The sequence below is a fragment of the Staurois parvus genome, unplaced genomic scaffold (assembly GCF_062004578.1).
Source record: "Staurois parvus isolate SC_StPar_1 unplaced genomic scaffold, SC_StPar_1.0 ptg000422l, whole genome shotgun sequence".
Classification (NCBI taxonomy): domain Eukaryota; kingdom Metazoa; phylum Chordata; class Amphibia; order Anura; family Ranidae; genus Staurois; species Staurois parvus.
In genome coordinates this window covers 1,482,104-1,504,716 of record NW_028318218.1, presented here as the reverse complement: position 1 = coordinate 1,504,716, position 22,613 = coordinate 1,482,104, and the positions used below count along the sequence as shown (strand labels likewise).

The 22,613-nt window shown below is 44.0% G+C and overlaps 1 protein-coding gene across 1 annotated transcript in view; it reads right to left on the bottom strand.

Moving 5' to 3' along the window:
- Positions 1–22,613, bottom strand: part of ARHGAP42 (Rho GTPase activating protein 42) — a 470,299-nt gene that overhangs the window by 150,459 nt on the left and 297,227 nt on the right. The window lies entirely within an intron of this gene.

Here is a 22,613-nt window from a genome sequence, read left to right as displayed (position 1 = left end):
AACAGGCAGAGAAAGCTACTTGGAGAGTAAAAGAAATGTATCAAATCCAGAGGAACATATAGGGGTCTATTTATTTAAAAAAAAAAATGCTGTGCAATTATCTCAAGCATTCACGTAGTCATCATGAATAATCCCAGTAATTTGCCAAAAATGTTTATTTTCCTGTTATCCTCAGCTCCATCTAGTGGCCATAATGCTGTCTCTTCCTGAAATACTTCAATTAAGAAAATATAGAATTATGGCCTCTAGATGGAGCTGATGATCATAGGAAAAAACATATTAGGTAAATTATGAGGATAATTTGCAGGGCCGTGCAAATGCTTGAGACATTCACATAGCACATTTTTTATAAATAGACTCCCAAAGACAAATTATGTTGCAGAATTGTCTCAAGGATGTACCACAATATTTACACTTGCTGCACAATCAAGAATTTACTCCAGCATAGAATAGCTGCCATTACCCTCCACTTTCCTTATCACCAATATGCCGGTATTTCATTTGGATTTTATTGCAACAATAGCGCCATAACGTAAAAGTGTCATGAATAAAACCTACTAGTTTGCTGCACATTAAAAAAGCCTGCCATAGATGGTGTAATGTTCTTTCCTGCAACCACAGGTTGTAAAAAAGAAAATCACTTGATTCTCTTCCTCTGAGCTATTGTGTTTTCCCAGGGGCACGAGGACCCGTCCCTGCCAGGAGAGCACACAGTGATTATTGCTATAGCAGTTGGCAATAATCGCACAAAAAATTCAGTATGCTAGTTGTACCAAAGATTGATCAACTTGGGTACAATCAACCTGTCCATACATGGCCCCAATCCCGGCTGGTCCCTGCTGAACCAGCCAAGATTCCAACCAACCAAGATTCGAACCACCTATGGCCAGCTTTAGGCTCCATTCACACTCGTTCAACTTGTCATGCAACTTTGGACACATAAAGTAATATGAAAAGTCGCAGCCCATGTATTTCAATAGAAGCCATTCAAACCTATCTGACTTAAAGTTGCAGCAGCTTTAAAAAGGTTCCTTCACTACTTTGATGCAAATTTCATGCGACGAGAGCCACTGACTGCAATGTAAACTCTTAAAAGTCGCATCTTAATGTTATCAATGCGACAGTTGAGCAGCAGTCAAAGCTGAAGTCACCAGCAAAAGTCGCATCCAAGTCGCACCCATCGAAAGGTGCATAAAAGTTGCAAGTCACAATGGAAATCGCATGACTTTGCAGAATTTGACACAAAGCTTCGGATTACATAACGCCACACCCTCTGGCTAGATCAGTGATACAAAAGAAAGTCTAAGGCAATAAAGTGGGTGAATATCAATTTTAATATCATTTCATATGGAAAGCAAATTCCTATTTACTTACCGGTAGTTCATCTGCATATGATTTAACCTTTTTACCAAAAATAATAAATGCATATTTCTTTAAGGTAAAAAAATGTGCATTTATTATTTTTGGTTGCAGGAGCCTATAAAGCATTGCACCAGCGATCAGCAGATAGCTGGTGACATGCAGGTCTCCTGCAGATCTGTTAGTATATCTGCTTACCAGTACGGGATATATGTAGGGTTGCCACCTCATCCCTTTAAAACCGAACACATATTAAGTACAGAGGTTCTGAGGCTGATTAAGGTGGTAATTAAACTCACTTAGTGCCTTATCTGTATTAACCACCTCCCATCTGGCCGTTGTATATAAACGGCCAGACGGTGGCACTGCAGGGTTGGGTGGCCGTTTATAAACTGCCTCCCTGCCCCCTGCTTGTGCACGCTCCCTGGGAGTGCGCAGCACCGCAATCCGGTGCCCGCTGTGTCCTCCGGACACAGTGAAACACCGTCGGACGGGACCTCTGTACGAGGTCCCGATCATGTGATCACTGATTGGCCAATCAGTGATCACATGCAAAGTAGTAAGCAAGATGTCACTTGTGACATCATTGCTTACTACCTGTGAAATCTGTGAATGATCACAGAAGTCACATGGTACAAGGCTATTCACAACAGCCTTGTACCATGTGACAAGCTGTGACCAATCACAGCTCACTCAATAGTTCTCAATGGCTGCAAGAATGCAGACAGAGAGAAAGAGTAATGATTGCTTTTACATATTATATGGGTGTAAAAGCAATCAGTGTAAAAAAAAAAAAAAAAAAATCTTCACCCCCCACAAGTAGTACAGTGTCACCATGGTGACACTACTGCTAGGGTGACAGTATGTAAAAAAACAAAAAAAAAATTGCTTAAAAATTATAAATTTTTGGTTATAAACGAATTTGGCCTATTTTTTTTTCTTTTACTAAAAAGATAATAGAATACATTTTGGCCAAGATTTATGATGAAATATTATTTATTTGCAAAATTTTATAAGAAAAACACTTAAAATTTTTTTGGAGCTTTTCATTTACATAGCAAAAAAAATAAAAATCCCAGTGGTAAATAAATACCACCAAAATAAAGCTTTATCTGTCTCAAAAAATGGTAAAAAATTCATATGGGTACAGTGTTGCATGACCGCGCAATTGTCATTCAAAGTGTGATAGCGCTGAAAGCTGAAAATTGGCCCGGACAGGAAGTGGTTAAAGTAGCCTCAGAACCTGTGTAGTTAATATGTGTTCCGTTTTAAATGGGTGAGGTGGCAAACCTAGATCATGTACAAGCAAGCAGATATACTGACAGGAAGAATCAATGAACTACCACGGCATTCAACAGGGGAGCCCTGCACAGCCATGTTTTTTTTAACTTTGACATTTGGGGGACAGATGATCCCCCTGCTAGCTGTCAAAGCTGGGGAGTGGGTGCATTCATAACATGTTACACTCTGAATATGGATGTAACATGTAAAATGTTCTTAAAGGTGAACTTATCCTCGAAGGATGTCATAGGCCTCTTTCACGTGGACGTTCCGATCAGGTCCGCCTGCCCGTTTTTCGGGTGGACCCGATCGGAACCTCCATTCTCCTCGATGGAACGGCGGGTGTAAACGGACATGTGTCTGATTACACCTGCCGACATCCAATTTGATCCGACCTGCAAAAAAGGGATGGATGGGGATCCATTGGAACGGGTTGGATGGAAATGGACAGGTGGTCTGTTTTCATCTGACTGCCCATTGAGGAGAGCGAGCTGCTGTGTCCGCTCTGCAGCAGCAGAATGGACACAGATCTATCATCTGCCTGGTCAGCGGGGATCAGCGGAGAGATGAGCAAGAGGATCTGCTAAACGAGTACGCCCATGTGAAAGGACCTAAAGACATTTCAAATTTCAGCTTGTGGACACCACTCAGCTCAACAAAAATCTAATCTTCAATCAACTTTTGCTGAAGGAGTTGGGTAGAATAGCCAGCAGGGGACAATTGTCCATTAGTGTGGATGGAGGTATATGGCCAATAGTCTGCAGGTGCCATTCTACATCTGCCATAGGGTTCCAGGAATCAGGTAGGTACTAATATGCCAATACCAACTAGAGAAAGTAAAGCTGAGGGGGTCGATCTGCCCTTTCATGCCTTAGTATTGGTCAGTATGGTTGCCCATCAAGGTTGAGCACCAGCAGAGTTCAAAATCTATCACATCAGCATTTGCATAAAAGTATTCTAGGTTCCAGGGGCACTCTGGGAGATTCTGACAGGTATGTTTAGACACCTTATGATGCCTGAACAAAAAAATGAGCTTTGATCACTAAAAAAAACAGTGAAGTCAGCATTCCATGCTGAACTAGGGTTGCCACATTCCCAAATATTTTGGATGTAAAAGGGTATATTGAATGTGGACATAAACAGAGAATGGTGGGACATACATGCATGATCTGACTGTCTCAGTGGGGCGGATGTATTAAAGGTAACTAGACTGTGCACTTTGCAAGTGCAGTTGTTCCAGAGCTTAGTAAATGAGGGGAACCTCTGCTGACTTCCATCATCCAATCGTATGCAAAACAAAATGCTGTTTTTTTAACCACATCCCCGCTGCCCTATAGCAGATATACTACTACAGAGCGGCAGGGGTGCACAAAATCATGTATATATACGTGATTTAGCATTTCTGGGTAGGGGGTGCACGCAGCCGCGGCTGTCAATCACCAGGTCCCGGCCGGTGATTACGGAGGATCTCCGATGGGGAGGAGGGCTGCTTTGTTTACTAACAGTCCTCCTCACTGTAGGCTCGGGCGCCCTGGTGTGGATGGCTGTGCAGAGCAGTGTCCTTATAGTAAAGCACCAACACACTGCCCCCCAGTAAAACATGCCCAGCACACAGTTAACCCTTTGATCGCCCCTCATGTTAACCCCTTCCTGCCCAGTGCCATTAGTACAGTGGCAGTGCTTTTTTTTTTCGAACTGATCACTGTATTGGTGTCATTGGGGAGGTCAGTGACACCAAGTCAGTTCCCTCCCCCAGTGTCAGAATGCCCGCCGCAATCCCGCTATAAGTCACTGATCGCCGCCATTATTAATGAAAAAAAAAAAATTCTAGTATCTATACCGCCATTTGTAAACACTATAATTTTCATGTAAACCAATTAATTTACATGTATTGGGATTTTTTTAGCAAAGACATGTAGCAGAATACATTTTGGTCTAAATTTATGATGACATTTTTTTTTTTTTTTTACTGGACATGCTTAATAGCAAAAAAGTAAAAAATATTGTTTTTTTTCTCAAAATTGTCGGTCTTTTTTTTTTACAGCGTAAAAAATAAAAAAATACAGAAGCGATCAAATACCACCAAAAGAAAGCTCAATTCATGGGAAAAAAGAACATTATTTTCCTTTGGGTGCAGCGTTGCATGACCGTGCAATTGTCAGTTAAAGTAACGCAGTGCTGTAACACAAAAAATGGCTGGTCAGGAAGGGGGGTAAATCCTCTGGAGGGCAAGTGGTTAACCAGTGCTCTGCTGAACACTGACAGAAGTCACAAGACTGCTCTAACTGCTGATGAGAAAAGGTATTTAGCAGTTTATATTTACTAAAATAATTGCACTTCCATGTTGTGTGTACTGTGGGAGACCAGATATAGTGAAGGCAAGGTCCTGGGTTTAATCACACTTTAAGTGACCCTCACTCTTCAAAAAGGTTGAGCACCCTGATTTACACAATGAGCCACCTAGACACTGAATTGTATTTAATAATCTACGCTTCTCAGTGTATGCAGCACTAGCAAGCACAATACACTTATGGGTAACTAGTGGTATGGTTAGTTTTATAAGATATGGATATGATTGCAATTTACACATAGAAAAGTTTTTTTTTTACAGCATTATATATCTGGATGAGAGCACCTATACTGGACTCAAGCCTTGTCCCTTATATTTCCAATTACCAATGCCGGCAACCTTGGCCAAGCCTGAACATTGCAAGCTGAAGCATCTCACATCAATATATTTCTCTAGCCCTTATCATAAAACCATCTCTCATCTGAAATGAAGAGTGATCAGCAAATGTGACTATAGCAGAACGCTCCGAGTCTTTCATTTGCTGAGTCTACTTTCTGTATGCAATGCCCTCTAATCCGCTCCAAACACCAACAAAGAAACCCCTACTGCTGTGATTACTGTGGATTAAAAGGCAGTGTGCGGCGGCACGGGTGAAAAATCAATATTTCATGCATGGCGATGCTGTGCAGAACTTGCCAAGTTTAGACTGGAGCACAATGGCTCATTGACAGATCTAAGAAATATAGGGCTGAAAAGTGAAGTATGCCTGGTTTGTCCTTCACTCCACACAACTCTCTTATTTCTCTTTCCATTACTTTTTATTTTTTTTAGCCCTGAGAGCTTATGCCTTCAGTCAGTCTGGGTGATATAGATAATACTGAGAGAATAATCCAAGGAGGGTTATTATTGGTTATTTTTAACTTTTTAAATCCCTATTTACATTTTTTAAAAGGGACGTCCACTCAGCAAGTCTTAAGAAGCCAATCGAGATAGAGACCTAAATATGAATCATGCATTTGCCTTGGTGTTCAGTCTTCTCTTCTGCATTAGCTTTCAAGTGAACCTGTTTTTAGGATAACAAAAAGGCAAACACAGCTACCGTGTGAAATAAAGACATTAAAGCGGTATTAAACCCCAAGCCATAAATGTAATATACTGCAGCTTACCAATCATTAGATGCAGTGGCTGCATTCCTTTTCTTTTTTTAGGCTTTTTCCATTTTCACTTGGTGATCTGACCAATAATACATTTCTTGTATTAGGGTGCTTTTACTCCGGATGAAGGAGCATAGGGGGCACCTTTGGATAGCAGCATTGTCAATCTGGGGGAAGGGGAGTGTTAGATGTACTAGCAGATTTAAATACACTAACAAACTGAAGCCAAACTCCAACTAAGGATCCATGCACACTAGCATTTTTGTAAGCTCAGAAACGCTAGGAAAAAAAAAGTTGGATTAAAAATGCTGATAATGGCGTTTTTGTGCCAGCTTGTAGTAGCGTTTTGGTAGTGTTTAGAAGTCTTTAAGATCATTAGCGTTTTAGTAGCATTTTTACAGTACATGTAGAAAGAAAAAGCTAGAAAAAAACCTGTTAGGAGCGTTTTAATTTAGGAGTATTCAGCGTTTTTGTTTTCTGCCAGAAAAACGCTCTCAAAAGGTCTACAAAAATAATTTTTTCCCTGAACGCTGAAGCTTGAAAAACACTACTAGCCTAAAGTAGTATACATGGACACATAAGATAACACTATTTAGCTTCTAGGAGCAAAAAAAATGCTAATAACAGCTTCTAGCTTAAAACAACACTAGCATGCATGGAGCCTAATATTTATGAGCAGTTACAGCAAACAGCTTTCTGATTGGTGTAAGCACCCCTGCTAGTTAAATGGTTTGTCTGTTCTCTGTTACTGATACATCCTGCAAGAGAGAGTTTGTTCTTTTGAAAAAACAACATACTTACTGGCTGGATTACCAGATGAAAATAGAAGAAAGTAAGCCTAAATAGGAGATAAATGCAGCCATCACATCTAAGAAATGGTAAGGTGCAATATAATCAGGGCCGATGCTTCTACTAGGCAAACGAGGCAGCCGCCTAGGGCGTACTGCCGCCTATGGGCGCCTGGGGCGCAGCACAGGCCAGTACTCCCTCTGTGTGGGATGCCACCATGTCACGAATGATCCTTCATCTGAAGGTAGTGGTGGCAGAGGGGAGGAAGAAAGGGCAGAGGAAGAAGACAGGTGTCTGGGGCCAGTGTAGCAGCTGAGCTGACGCTCCTACCAGTGTTTCTCTCAGTCCCTTACTGCAAGCTGGCTGGCGGCTGCTGATCACTGTTGAGTTTCAGCCCTTCTCTTCCCATTCATCAGCAGAGGCGGAGCTGACCCTGCAGAGGAAGGTAATGTCTGACTCTGAGGTCTCATGTCTGTGTGAGTGTGACCCGGCCTGCCATTCATCACATGTGCAATGTGTCAGTGAGTGATGACATCATCACAATCCCACAGCCCGGGATGTGTCAGAGTGTGGCTCCATCATCCTCCACTCACTGCAACTGTCACCCTGCCACTGCCAGCCACAGATACAGTCCATCCTTGACACTTCTCTTTAATATTGGTACTGGCGGCACTTACAGTATTTTTGCAAATGAAAAGAAATTTTGCAGTCTCGTGTTTTGTTTTGTTGATTATTTTCTACTGTTTATAATTTTATTTATTTATTTTTTGGGTGTAGGTAGCTGGTCTTACCTAGGGCGCAAAATAATCTACCACCGGCCCTGAATATAATAAATGTTTGCTTTTGTGTTTAATGCCACTTTAAGCACTTGCTCTCCAGAGGATTTACCCCCCTTCCAGGCCATTTTTTGTGTTACGGCACTTCGTTACTTTAACTGACAATTGCGCGATCATGCAACGCTGCACCCAAATGAAATTTACGTCCTTTTTTTCCCACAAATAGAGATTTCTTTTGGTGGTATTTGACCACCTGTGCGGTTTTTATTTTTTGCGCTATAAAAAAAAGACTGACAATTTTAATTAAAAAACAATATTTTTGACTTTTTGCTAATAAACATGTCCAGTAAAATAACTGACATCCCCAGTGATACCAATACAGTGATCACTGCTAATAAAAAGCACTGGCACTGTTCTAATGGCACTGAGCAGGAAGGGGTTAACAAATGGTTAACTGTGCGCTGTTTTACTTTGGGCTGTGTGCGTGCTTCACTGTAAGCACACTGCTATGCACAGCCATTCAAAGCAGCATGCATGAGCTGACAGGGAGGAGAACTGTTTTGTTTACAGTCCCCCCCCCCCCCCGTCAAGATGCTTGACAAACACAGGGCACCGACGAGTAATCACCGGCCGGACCCAGTGATTGACAGCCGTGGCTGGTGGGGCGGGTAGTGCGTTTGCGCACTCCTGCTGCCCTTTTGCAGTATTTCTGCTATAGGGTATATGGGAAGCGGTTAAAGTAACACTTCACCTTTCACCTTTAAAAAAAAAACAAAAAAAAAAAAACACTTTTTTTGTAGCTAAACAATTTTTTTTCTAGGAGACTGGAATTCGTTGTACCGGTGACCAGGAGATCGCAGTTGCAATGTCAGGTTCTTGCAGACTGTCAGTGTAGCTGTCTGCCCGTACCTCTGATACAGGCAGGCAGTTACTTTAGTCTAAGACAGGGGCGGACTGACCATTTGGAAACTCGGGCACTGCCCGATGGCCCGGGGTCAGTTGGGGGCCCCATGAGATGCCCCTGGTACCTTTTTCATAGGCTTTTTTGAGTTTGGGCAAGGACACAGGGGCCCCATGATCCCCTGTTGCCCGGGGGCCCCATGAGTTGTCAGTCCGCCCCTGGTCTAAGAAGAATCAATGAACTATGAGGATGCTCACCAGCGCCCTCGTAGGTTATTGAGAACTACAATCCATCTGCTGAAAAGACTGTCGGTACCTGTAGTCTATTTATTCACAGAATTCTGTTAATGAATGACACAGCCGTGTGAGCGGAGCCCTGCATGGCTGCACTGTTTTCAAATTGTGACAGCGGGTGCAGGGAATAGATCCCCGCCGGCTGTCACACGGAGGGGGGGGGGGGAATTAGAGGGAGTGGCTGCAGGAACATGTTACATGTTCCACTTTAAAAATGGATGGAACATGTAACATGTTCCCAAAGATGAACTTCTTTAAATACTTACCTTTCTGATGTTAGCGTTAAATCTGGGAAAGCACTACTGTTATTCAGCATGTCTGGGTTAGGTAGGTAGTGTGTCAGTTGCTGGGGGCTGTGTTTCTTCCCACTGATCGATACTTTATTGCAGGGCACATTAAAGATGTAGCAGCTGGCGGGAGGGACCATAATGCTTAGAGGGGGACCAGATATCCAATACACTGAATACCAGCAGTGCTTGTAGCTCTACAACAGAGCAAAAATTTGACTCATTTGGCCAGAAAGGTAAGTATTCAGCATATTCTTTAACGGGGTGGCTGTGTTTGCAGACAGTGTCACTTTAACCCTTCCCAGCTGACACCAGATGGCCCTTTAAGGGAATCTTAACACTGGGAGGTGAAGGCAGGCTTCCTGACCTTGTGATCCCTGTGATTAGCTATCACAGTAATCACGGGTTTGGGAGCCTGTTCCCATGCCCTGATTCTCTAGTCACTCTGGTGGGGGCGCTATGTGAGCCTGCTTTTAGCACAATTGGGGGCAACAGTTGTATGTATATATGTGGCAGTTCGCCATTAAGACACACTGTGCTGCCACATATATGCAGGACCCGCTCAAATTTGTCTGTTTTTATACCACAAAATTAATGTATTTAGCAAGAAAACGTCTTTAAAACGTGAGCTATTCAGTTTTTGAAAGAGGAGTGAAGAATTACATTTTTTGCCAGGTTTATTTCTGTCTGCCATTGCAGAGATTTTTACCACATTTCATGTACCTGTGACACCCGTACAAGTAATGGTAGACTACATCAACATGACAAGATGGCACAGTCAGCAGTTAAAACATCGCCAGAAGTTCTAAGTCCTTCTCACTCCATGAATTATGTGTTTTTCTGTTGGAGAGATTTTCCATCACTTCCTGTCCTCCAAAGGGACGCAGATTGCAATAAAAAGCTTAAATCATTGGAGGGGCTGATACTGTTCAACAAGAAAATATCTTCCATAAATACATCATTATGTTGCAATAAGTTTTTTTTTTTGTTTTTTTTTAGGCATCCACTAATTAAATCTAAGCTATCAGCTGGTTGTTGTAACCAATACTAAATACCCTTTATCTGAGTTTAAACTGTCAGTGAAGGAATTTCCTAAAACTTATTAAAAAAATTATATCTGTAAAAAAAAATAACAAATTTATAAATATCTTTATCAAATTCATGAGGATATACATTATATTTTTGGGCTGGGCGCTTAAACAAAGATGAATACTTGTGTCAAGGTGTAAATCCTTCACTCTCACTGTCTAAATCTTGCCGCCTTTACCTACATAACATTCCCAAAATATGCTGCATGTTAAAGTAATTGTAAAGTCTATTTGTTTTTTTAAATAACAAACATGATGTACTTACCTATGAATATATCCCTATTCTGTTGCGCTCCCAAAACACTCCAATATATATATATATATGTATAATCTCTAATCTATATCCTGAAAACATATGCAAAAAAGTGGGAAATAAATTATAAAAAATACCTTAACCAAATAACCTAATTAATTTTAAAAAATATCCGTGATTATACTGAAATAAAATCTGTGATTAAAAAGTGACCTAAATTAATATTACTTCACTTATAAGAAACAATACATACAAATATCTTGAATAAAAATAAATGAATTGATTAATATATCTGTGAAAACAGTGTCCCATACAAATAAAAGTGACTTTGTGCTTTAATTAATCTTCAATCCATGATTGCATGTAAATCCGTGACTGATTGTGAATCCTCCCATTAGTGCAGATGTACTCTCACCTCCTTATCTGCCTATAATTAGGCTATATGCGCTTTCGGTTCTCCTCCTATGGAACCTGCTTGATTAAGACTCTTTCTTTTAGAATAATAGATATCCGTTGTTACTGATATATGCTCTGGGATTGATCCCTTCTCCAGAGGATGCAACTCCTCTATACTCTCATCTCCATACGACTCTCCACATGGAAAAAAGATCTAAACATGGTGTTTTATCCTTTTTAAAGATTGGCTTTATTGACTCCAAGTATTGCACTCACATGTGTTGTATTCAAATATAAGCGTTCCGCAACATAGACCGAGTCCTCCGCTGACTGTAAGAGGCATGCACCCGTGGTCCGGCAAACAAACTGACTCCCTCCGAGTGACGTTGCAGTCCCACCCCTACGCGTTACGCCACTGGTCACGTGGCTTCATCAGGGGGATTTGATTGAATTTGAGGGAGTCAGTTTGTTTGCCGGATCACGGGTGCATGCCTCTTACAGTCAGCTTTATTGGAGTCAATAAAGCCAATCTTTAAAAAGGATAAAACACCATGTTTAGATCTTTTTTCCATGTGGAGAGTCGTATGGAGATGAGAGTATAGAGGAGTTGCATCCTCTGGAGAAGGGATCAATCCCAGAGCATATATCAGTAACAACGGATATCTATTATTCTAAAAGAAAGAGTCTTAATCAAGCAGGTTCCATAGGAGGAGAACCGAAAGCGCATATAGCCTAATTATAGGCAGATAAGGAGGTGAGAGTACATCTGCACTAATGGGAGGATTCACAATCAGTCACGGATTTACATGCAATCATGGATTGAAGATTAATTAAAGCACAAAGTCACTTTTATTTGTATGGGACACTGTTTTCACAGATATATTAATCAATTCATTTATTTTTATTCAAGATATTTGTATGTATTGTTTCTTATAAGTGAAGTAATATTAATTTAGGTCACTTTTTAATCACAGATTTTATTTCAGTATAATCACGGATATTTTTTAAAATTAATTAGGTTATTTGGTTAAGGTATTTTTTATAATTTATTTCCCACTTTTTTGCATATGTTTTCAGGATATAGATTAGAGATTATACATATATATATATATATATATTGGAGTGTTTTGGGAGCGCAACAGAATAGGGATATATTCATAATTTTTCACACATTGGTTGTTATGTGTTAGATGTTTGCGATCCTACCATATAGAGGTTATACATTTGATGTTATATTAGGGTGACCGTTTGTTTTTGGCTCGCAAGATTCTTTAAATATTTTATGATGTACTTACCTGATCTGTGCAATAGAACTGCACAGGGTGGCCCTGATCCTCCTCTTTTTCGGGTCCCCCACCAGCGCTCCTGGCTCATCCTATTCTCAGTGTGCCACCTTAGGAAGCTGTTTCCTATTGTGGCACACCTGTTGGCTTGATCCCGAGCCATGCTGCCTGCATCCATTGACACAGACGGAGCAGCTCACTCAGTGTCCCACCCCTCGCTCCCTCATCAAAAGGATTTGACTGACTGCAGCGGGAGCCAATGGCTGCCTCTGCCTCAGCAAAGCCTGTGACAGCTGCTACGGATGGGCACAGCGCTAAATCAAGTGAGGACTCGGGTAAGTATAATGTGGGGGGGAGGGGGGATACTGTTACCCAAACATTTTTTCCCTTAAGGCAGAGAATGCATTAAGGTACAAGAACATTTAGGCTTTAGAACCACTTTAACCAATGGCACCACCAAACTACTAATTCACTCTCTCGCCTCAACTATTGCAATACCCTCATAAGCCAACCTCCGCACAGACTATCCCCTCTGCATTCTATCCTGAATGCTTCTGCCAAGCTCATCCACCTATTTAAATGTTCTGCTAACAAATATCTCTTTCTGCCAATCCCTCCACTGGTTTCTGTATGCCAAAAAATTCTAAATACAATACTGACAAGTACATACAAAGCTGCCCACAACTCTGCTACAAGCTACATCACCAATCTTGTCTCAAACCCTCCACTCCTCTCCAAATCTCCTGCTCTCTAATAACCTCATCACATGCTTGCCTCCAGAACTTCTCCCAAGCCTCTTCCTTCCTTTGAAACTCCTACCCAAGAGATTAGGTGATTCCTCAAAATTCATCTCATCAGGGAAGCCTGCCTCGTCTCTACCCAACATCTGAACTTTTACTTTCTCCACCAACTCATCCCCATCTTCATTACCTGTACCACTTGACCCTACTTTGGGTCCTCCTAACGTTCTTGTCTTGAATTCTAACTGTACTGTCTACCTTTAAAGTGCTTTGCAAACTGTTGGCACTATACGCATCTTGTATAAAAAGAATTAACATACATGGTTAAGCAGGATCCATGGACCTCCAATGTTATTGATACATCAAGAGGGTGGACATTATATAATTTGTCTGGACAGGCCGTGCAGAATTATACAAGATGGTTTTATATTTCAAGTCATTGTGGTGTGGTATTTGACTTGTGCCTTTTAGGCAATATTAATCTTGAAAATTTATAAATAAGTAGATTTGAAATATTTATATGTGGTGTTGGCTGTGTGAGCTTCTGGGAGTATATTCTGTTCCAGGCAATAAAAAGCTGTATGAGGGTTATAACCTTCTCCATTCTAACACCAAATACGAATTTGGGTTGCATCACCTGCCATTTCTTACATGAGGCCCATATTTGCATTTTTATTCCATAAAAGTGACCTCAGCCTGCAAGATGTACCCTATGGAAGACCATATTTCTCATTATGAATACATAGTTGTATAGCTGTAGACAGGAATAACAGTACACTTACACATTACAGTGTTCTATAGAACTGCTATACTGTAATTACCATATGAAAGCATACAGGAGGCTGACCGACAAATTAATAATAAAAATGTAGTTTAAAGCCACCTATCATCCTGGCAATTTATGATCTCAGGTCTCACAAGAGTAAGTAATATTTTACATATAAATCTAGCGGAAATATATATCTTAAAATAATAGTTAACAGTTGCAGATTAGATTACAGATAACACTATAAAATGTCAGCTGCATTGCCAATAATTATGAAGACATGGCAGAGAGGAAGCCCACAGGAAGACACAATGATATCTGAAAATAATAGGTTTATTTAACAAGACGGTGCAGAGAGTAATCATATGAGAATACCAGTTGTAAACCCATGCTTTTGTACACTATGCATTCATTCAAGAATCATTGCATGTATTTTTAAATATTAGTAGTATTATTACCTCTGATCTATGTTTAGTTTACCTTTTGCATATTATCCTGCAAGCCAGAAATCATAACTGCATTAATTTGTGTCTTTTATACTGTATCTACCTACAGTTCATCTATGAAACACATTAGCTCTTTTAGGACATCAAAGAATTGCAAGCAACATTACAGATATAACGTATGACCTCTGACTTTTTCTACCGTTTTCTGAAAGCTGCCTTGTTTATGTAACACCATTAGTTAGATAGCAGTTTGTGGTTTTATTTTTTTAGACAGAAGCTGAATAGCAGCATGGGATGAGTCAGCCAGGGGGTGAGGTAGAGAGGTCACTTCAGGACAGGCTGGGAGGCTCTAAGTGGTCAGGGCTTCTGGAACCCTCCTACCCTTCCAGAATCTTAGAGAACTTTCTGGAAGAGGGGTGGAGGAGGGGAGGAGGCCCAGATGCCTGTTTGAGGGACCCTGTCCAATGCCCTGGCAGTAGGCTGCTTATGGTGTCCAAGGCAACCCTCAAAAGTGGCAGAGCCTGTGCAGGTCAAGTCAGTGTTATGTGGAAGATGGAGTGAGAGACTGGAGCGTGGAGCCTGGGAGGGGGTCCAGGGAAGGGGCCTGCCTACAGACAGGTGTTGTAATAAGGGAATCCCCACTGCACCACCATCTTCTAAGAAGGACATCCTGAGCAGCTAAGAAGGAGGAAGCCCAGCGAAAGGCCTGAAGGCAGCCATCAACCCAACAAGCTGACAGGAAAGACAGTGTCAATACCCTTACACCCCCCAGGCCGGATAAGGGGAGACGGCATTCAGGTGGAAAACCCAACTAGCTTCTCATCCAGGGCTGCTGTGCTAAATTGGCAGCTGCTGGGCCTTCTTGCCCAGGGAATACCCTAATGCAGCTGGGTGAGGAGAATTCATCTGGGGTCTGAGGAGGTACACCAGAGGGCTGAAATGCTCTCAAAAGAGACTATTTTGTCCACATCTGTACATAGTTGCTAGGGAGTTCATCCTCAAGTTTGCAGTTTCCTTGGGCACCCCATACACCCTTCAACCCCATCTAATTTATTAACCCCTTAAAAAAATCAAGCTCACGGACTGTTTACCGACTCAGAGTGCAAAGTATGGAAGAAAATGCGCGTTACCTGGCTGTGCAGAGCTTTAGGGGGACCCAAAACTCGACCCCTAAGGAGGTAGTGCTACATTTAGATTAAGCATGTCTGCGCACCAAGTACACCAAGAATGGCACTGGATCTGCATACATGTATAATTCAATGCATTCAGTACCATGATCCATAAATCATCATTTCTATGATGCAAATCACAAACTGCTGAAAGAGGGCAGCCCTTGCATAAAGTAAGCTAAAACCTGCCCATCCCCATTCCACGTGAATCTTGACAGCCAACTGGGGAATCCTTATTCATTTCTTGTTCGCGGTTGGGGTCTGGAGACAGGTGTAATGCCCCATGGTGTACACAGTTTGTAATATAGATAAAGGCTTGTTAGAAGCCTGGATGTGAGTCAGTGGGTTTACTTTAGATCAGGCTGGAGAGCTCTACAGGTCAGGCCTTTGGTACCTCCCCCTGGTTCTAGAAGCTTGGAGAAGTTTCTAGAAGCTAGTGGGCTGAGGACAGAAGGTGACGATCTGATATTTATCAGAATCTTGTCAATCCCCAGGCAAGAGGCCTGTCAAGGTGGCCTAATTAGCCCATCAATATGAGAGACCCTTTCCAGCAGGGGAGTCGGGTGGACAATGGAGTGCTGAGGTGTACTGTTGTGTAACATGGGAGGGAACCCCGGAGAGGGCTGCTAAGTGCCATACCCAACCAGTTTTCCCTGGGACAGTGCTGCACGTCTGTTCTAGAATCTCTTGCTCTGGGATACTCTTCAAGGCAGCCAGGTGGATGGGCATTTTCTAGCTGGGGTCTGAGGAGGTTCATATAAAGAGGGAACCAAGTGTTCCTTACAGAGACTGTTACTGATCCGTCAAGAGACTAATGTCACGCCAGAGGGAGTAGAAAGTCCAGGATCCATCCTTGTTGTACAGAACTTAGGAAGTTGTCATCAGAGTTATTGTTTCAAGTCAAGTTGGGCATCCCATATACCCCTGGACCCCATCTGAGTTGTTTTCCCCTAAATCATGAGAAAAAAAAAGCCCATGGACTGGTTACTGAAAAATGCAGAAAATGTGTGCTGCCTGGTTGTGCACCCAAATTCAGCAGCTCTCAAGGGGGTAGCGCTACACAGGTACTGCCTACACTGTACCCAATTTATGGAGAGACTGCTATTCTCCAGCTGTCTTACTCCAGCAGTTTGTGATCTGTATCTAGTGGGTGTGGATCAGATGCCTTCCTCTGTGATTTATAATGGTCCTTTCACAGGGATGTTACATTTTTTCATCAGTTCAGTCACGTTTTTCATCAGTTTCTCGTCAGGTTCTCCCCAGTTTCTCGTCATTTTTGTCGTCAGTTTACATCCTTTACCAATGCAAAAACAGATACAAAAATGGTTTGTAAGTCAGTTTGCATCCCTTTTGATTTTTTTATGGAAGAAAAATAGGGTTAAAAAAATGGATACGAACATTAACAGATCATCTGTGTACAGCCGCTAGTCCACAGAAATACATGGGTGTTCATTTTCACCTGTAAACGAACATACGGAGCGCCCCGTGTGAAAGGACCCTAAGACTAGTACACATGATCAGAAAACTGTACTAAAAATACCGCTTTTAAAGCGATTGTACGATAACCTGATTGTTGGTACACAGTTTTCGTCCAAAATTATTTGAAGGGATAAGCACCAAAATCTTTCTCGCATGATACCAGATTTGAAAATACAATACAAATACAATATATCACATCACTTCCGAATTTTTATTCTGTTGTACAAGAATTCTCATAACTTTAGTAAGCTCTTCATTTTCAACATATTCGTCTGATATGCTCATCGTGTGTACGGGGCTTTAGTCCTTCTCTGCAATTACAGTGCAAGTTTCAGAAAAGCTATATGTAAACAGAGCAATGTTCACCCTGGGTCAAGTCTGTGATAGAAACAAGGTCCCTTCCACATCTGCAGATGGTTGGTCCGTGTCCACTTCGCTTATGCAGAGCAAGCACAGATAAGGCCCGTTCTCCTCTATTGGCGGTCGTATGTAAATGGACCACTTGCCCGTTTACACCCAAGTGCCATCTAATCCAATCCGCTAGACAGATAGGGAACGGATCCCCATCCATCTATTTTTCACGGATAGGATCAGATGTAGGTGAGTGTAAACAGACAAGTCTGTTTACATCTGCAGCTTCATAGAGGATAATGGAGGGTCCGATTGGGTCCGCCTAAAAAAACTGATGTGTAAACGAGGCCTTAGGGAAATGAAATGATTTTATAGCTGCAAAGCTTCTTATTATTCCTAGACATACTAAGGGCCAGTTTTGAAGTGCTTTTGTTCACAACTGCTTCTCCTCCAATGCAAGTCTATGGGAATTCCAAAGGAGGTAAAGTAGGTCAAATGCAGACAACTGGACCAGTAATGAATTCTCAAGTTGGTCTAAGAAGTCTCAAACTGGGTGAAGAGTATGCTACATTTGCCTTACAACACGGACCCTTAAGGAGCTAATGTGTTTTAAAATGCAGTTAACATTTAGGCTGCATTCAAATTTTAACTAAACATTTGATCATTTTACAGGCTTTTTTTTTTTTTTAGCAATTGTACAGGCGTTTTTGTGGGCATCTGAGGCCTGAGAGTTTATTTTTTACAATTATTTTTAGCAAATGGAAAGCTAGTTACTGAAAAGCTAGTTACTGATTGAACTCTATAATGCTGCACTAGCGCACCGCAATTGGATGCATTACACATGGAGGTACTGGCTGTCAAACTCTGCATTCCAAATTGAGAATGCAGCAGCTGTGAAGCAAAGCATCACAGCATCTGTACAGCCCTGTCTGGCTGTATTGGGACAGTTCCAGCAAGTGGTCAGGGGGCAGTAAAACCGTGGCTAAGTCACTTGCTTTTACTTCCCCCATGGTTGCCCATATGAAAGAAAGCGTAATGTACTTTTTCGAGTTACAAGCTTCAAGTGATACTACGCTCAGAAAATTCATAACTGGAAACCGTGGGATTTTGGATATTGAGTGTTTTGGAGCTTCAAGCTTTGAGCTACGTAATGCTGTAAGAGTATGTGTGAAGAGTATACCTCTGCTTTGAAGCTCTCAGTACAAAGTACCTAAATCTTTTATTCCTTCAGAACTCCAGGAAACTTCTTGGTTTAACTTACATTAGTTGCAGTAATCTGTTAGATATAATATCAGCAATTGTAGAGAATTTGTAGAAACAAACCGTCTCCGAATGAGATCAATAGTGGGAATATGTTGGGGATGAGAAACCTCCAAATTTGGTGTAGGTTTGGGGAAGTTTCTTGTGGCAAACACTTTTATGCTTTTTAGTCATAGGTAAAAGCAATTATTCTATTACTCTGCAGTGTCGAATTTGAGATCAGGACCAACTGCTTGATAGCAGCCAGGGGATCATAAAATCATAAATACTTCTAGAACACACTTGTCTACAAGGCTTGCTAAAATATTACAAAACTGGATTATGTATTCACTGAGATCTGGGCAAACAGATAAATATGCCACTTAATACACAAATGCGGACCCTCAAATCAAAAGATGTGTCATTTTGTACATTCAGTCTTGGGACGTTACTAGCTGCATTTAAAAATATGCGGAATGGAATCTAAAATATACAGTATATAAATAAATTAATGGGATAAATCGTTTTTGTTATCTCATGCACTTTTGCTTTAAAAGCACCATGCAATATTTTTTTAATTTTAACTTTTTTTTATTAACTTAAAGTGGGAGTCCAGACAAATACTAACTATACTTAAACCTGTTCCCACCCCCATTCTAAGCCTATTCTATCTACCCTGTGAAGAATAGGATGATTTTTCAGCCCAGTCACATGATTGGGACCCAGCACCGGCTTCAGTGTAGAGGAAAGACAGCTGACAATGACTGCCCCATAGTAGGCCTATGGGTGATATCATTACCCAGGCTCTGCAGCTATTTTCTGTGATCTCTCCTAGTCACTGAAGCTGGCCACTGGAGAGGTCATTTGACCAGACCGGATCACGCTCAGCATAGGTAAGTATACCCATCTTTCCTCTACAGCAGCGGTTCTCAACCTGGGGGTCGCGACCCCTTTGGGGGTCGAACGACCATTTCCCAGGGGTCGCCTAAGACCATCGGAAAACACATATTTCCGATGGTCTTAGGAACCGAGACACCGCTGCTGTCTCCGGCGATGTGTGGGCGGGATGATACGCTGCTGTCACCTGGCCACACCTCCGGGATCGCTCAGCAGCTCCGCCTCCTCGCCGCTGATTGGCCACCGGAACTGTAGCTCAGGAGAGGCACACAGGCGGCCAATCACCGGCGAGGAGGTGGAGCTTGGAGAGGAGGAGCCGAGCGGCAGCGCGCGTACATCAAAGAAGACCGAGGGAGCTGCCGGAGCGAGTGAAGAGGAGAGCGGCCAGAGAGGAAGACAGCTGACAGGTAAGTGAGAGAGCGAGCCCAGGCTGGAGCAGGGGTCAGCAAAGTAAGTATCATTGGTGTCAGTGGGAGGAATAGTGCCCCATCATTTGTGTCACTAATACCAACGATGGGGCACTATTCCTCCCCCCACTGACACCAACGATGGGGCACTATTCCTCCCCCCACTGACACCAACGATAGGGCACTATTCCTCCCCCCACTGACACCAACGATGGGGCACTATTCCTCCCCCCACTGACACCAACGATGGGGCACTATTCCTCCCCCCACTGACACCAACGATGGCGCACTATTCCTCCCCCCACTGACACCAACGATGGGGCACTATTCCTCCCCCCACTGACACCAACGATGGGGCACTATTCCTCCCCCCACTGACACCAACGATGGGGCACTATTCCTCCCCCCACTGACACCAACGATGGGGCACTATTCCTCCCCCCACTGACACCAACGATGGGGCACTAATCCTCCCCCCACTGACACCAACGATGGGGCACTATTCCTCCCCTCACTGACACCAACGATGGGGCACTATTCCTCCCCCAACTGACACCAACGATGGGGCACTATTCCTCCCCCCACTGACACCAACGATGGGGCACTATTCCTCCCCCCACTGACACCAACGATGGGGCACTATTCCTCCCCCCACTGACACCAACGATGGGGCACTATTCCTCCCCCCACTGACACCAACGATGGGGCACTATTCCTCCCCCCACTGACACCAACGATGGGGCACTATTCCTCCCCCCACTGACACCAACGATGGGGCACTATTCCTCCCCCCACTGACACCAACGATGGGGCACTATTCCTCCCCCCACTGACACCAACGATGGGGCACTATTCCTCCCCCCACTGACACCAACGATGGGGCACTATTCCTCCCCCCACTGACACCAACGATGGGGCACTATTCCTCCCCCCACTGACACCAACGATGGGGCACTATTCCTCCCCCCACTGACACCAATGATGGGGCACTATTCCTCCCCCCACTGACACCAACGATGGGGCACTATTCCTCCCCCCACTGACACCAACGATGGGGCACTATTCCTCCCCCCCCACTGACACCAACGATGGGGCACTATTCCTCCCCCCCACTGACACCAACGATGGGGCACTATTCCTCCCCCCACTGACACCAACGATGGGGCACTATTCCTCCCCCCACTGACACCAACGATGGGGCACTATTTCCCCCCCCCTGACCCCAATGATGGGGCACTATTCTCCCCTCCACCACACTGACATCAATGATGGGGCACTATTCCTCCCACTGACACCAATGATGGGGCACTATTCCTCCCCCCACTGACACCAACGATGGGACACTATTTCCCCCCCCCCCTGACCCCAACGATGGGGCACTATTCTCCCCTCCACCACACTGACATCAATGATGGGGCACTATTCCTCCCACTGACACCAATGATGGGGCACTATTCCTCCCCCCACTGACACCAACGATGGGGCACTATTCCTCCCCCCACTGACACCAACGATGGGGCACTATTCCTCCCCCCACTGACACCAACGATGGGGCACTATTCCTCCCCCCACTGACACCAACGATGGGGCACTATTCCTCCCCCCCACTGACACCAACGATGGGGCACTATTCCTCCCCCCCACTGACACCAACGATGGGGCACTATTCCTCCCCCCACTGACACCAACGATGGGGCACTATTTCCCCCCCCCTGACCCCAATGATGGGGCACTATTCTCCCCTCCACCACACTGACATCAATGATGGGGCACTATTCCTCCCACTGACACCAATGATGGGGCACTATTCCTCCCCCCACTGACACCAACGATGGGACACTATTTCCCCCCCCCCTGACCCCAACGATGGGGCACTATTCTCCCCTCCACCACACTGACATCAATGATGGGGCACTATTCCTCCCACTGACACCAATGATGGGGCACTATTCCTCCCACTGACACCAGTGATGTGGCACTATTCCTCCCACTGACACCAGTGATGGGGCACTACTCCCCCCACTGACACCAGTGATGGGGCACTACTCCCCCCACTGACACCAGTGATGGGGCACTATTCCTCCCACTGACACCAATGATGGGGCACTACTCCCCCCACTGACACCAATGATGGGGCACTACTCCCCCCACTGACACCGATGATGGGGCACTACTCCCCCCACTGACACCAATGATGGGGCACTATTCCTCCCACTGACACCAATGATGTGGCACTACTCCTCCCACTGACACCAGTGATGGAGCACTACTCCTCCCACTGACACCAGTGATGGGGCACTACTCCCTCCACTGACACCAGTGATGGAGCACTACTCCCCCCACTGACACCAATGATGGGGCACTACTCCCCCCACTGACACCAATGATGGGGCACTACTCCCCCCACTGACACCAATGATGGGGCACTACTCCCCCCACTGACACCAATGATGGGGCACTACTCCTCCCACTGACACCAATGATGGGGCACTACTCCTCCCACTGACACCAATGATGTGGCACTATTCCTCCCACTGACACCAGTGATGGAGCACTACTCCTCCCACTGACACCAGTGATGGGGCACTACTCCCCCCACTGACACCAGTGATGGAGCACTACTCCCCCCACTGACACCAATGATGGGGCACTACTCCCCCCACTGACACCAATGATGGGGCACTACTCCTCCCACTGACACCAACGATGGGGCACTACTCCTCCCACTGACACCAACGATGGGACACTATTCCTCCCACTGACTCCAACGATGGGGCACTATTCCTCCCACTGACTCCAACGATGGGGCACTATTCCTCCCACTGACACCAACGATGGGGCACTATTCCTCCCACTGACACCAACGATGGGGCACTATTCCTCCCACTGACACCAACGATGGGGCACTATTCCTCCCACTGACACCAACGATGGGGCACTATTCCTCCCACTGATACCAACGATGGGGC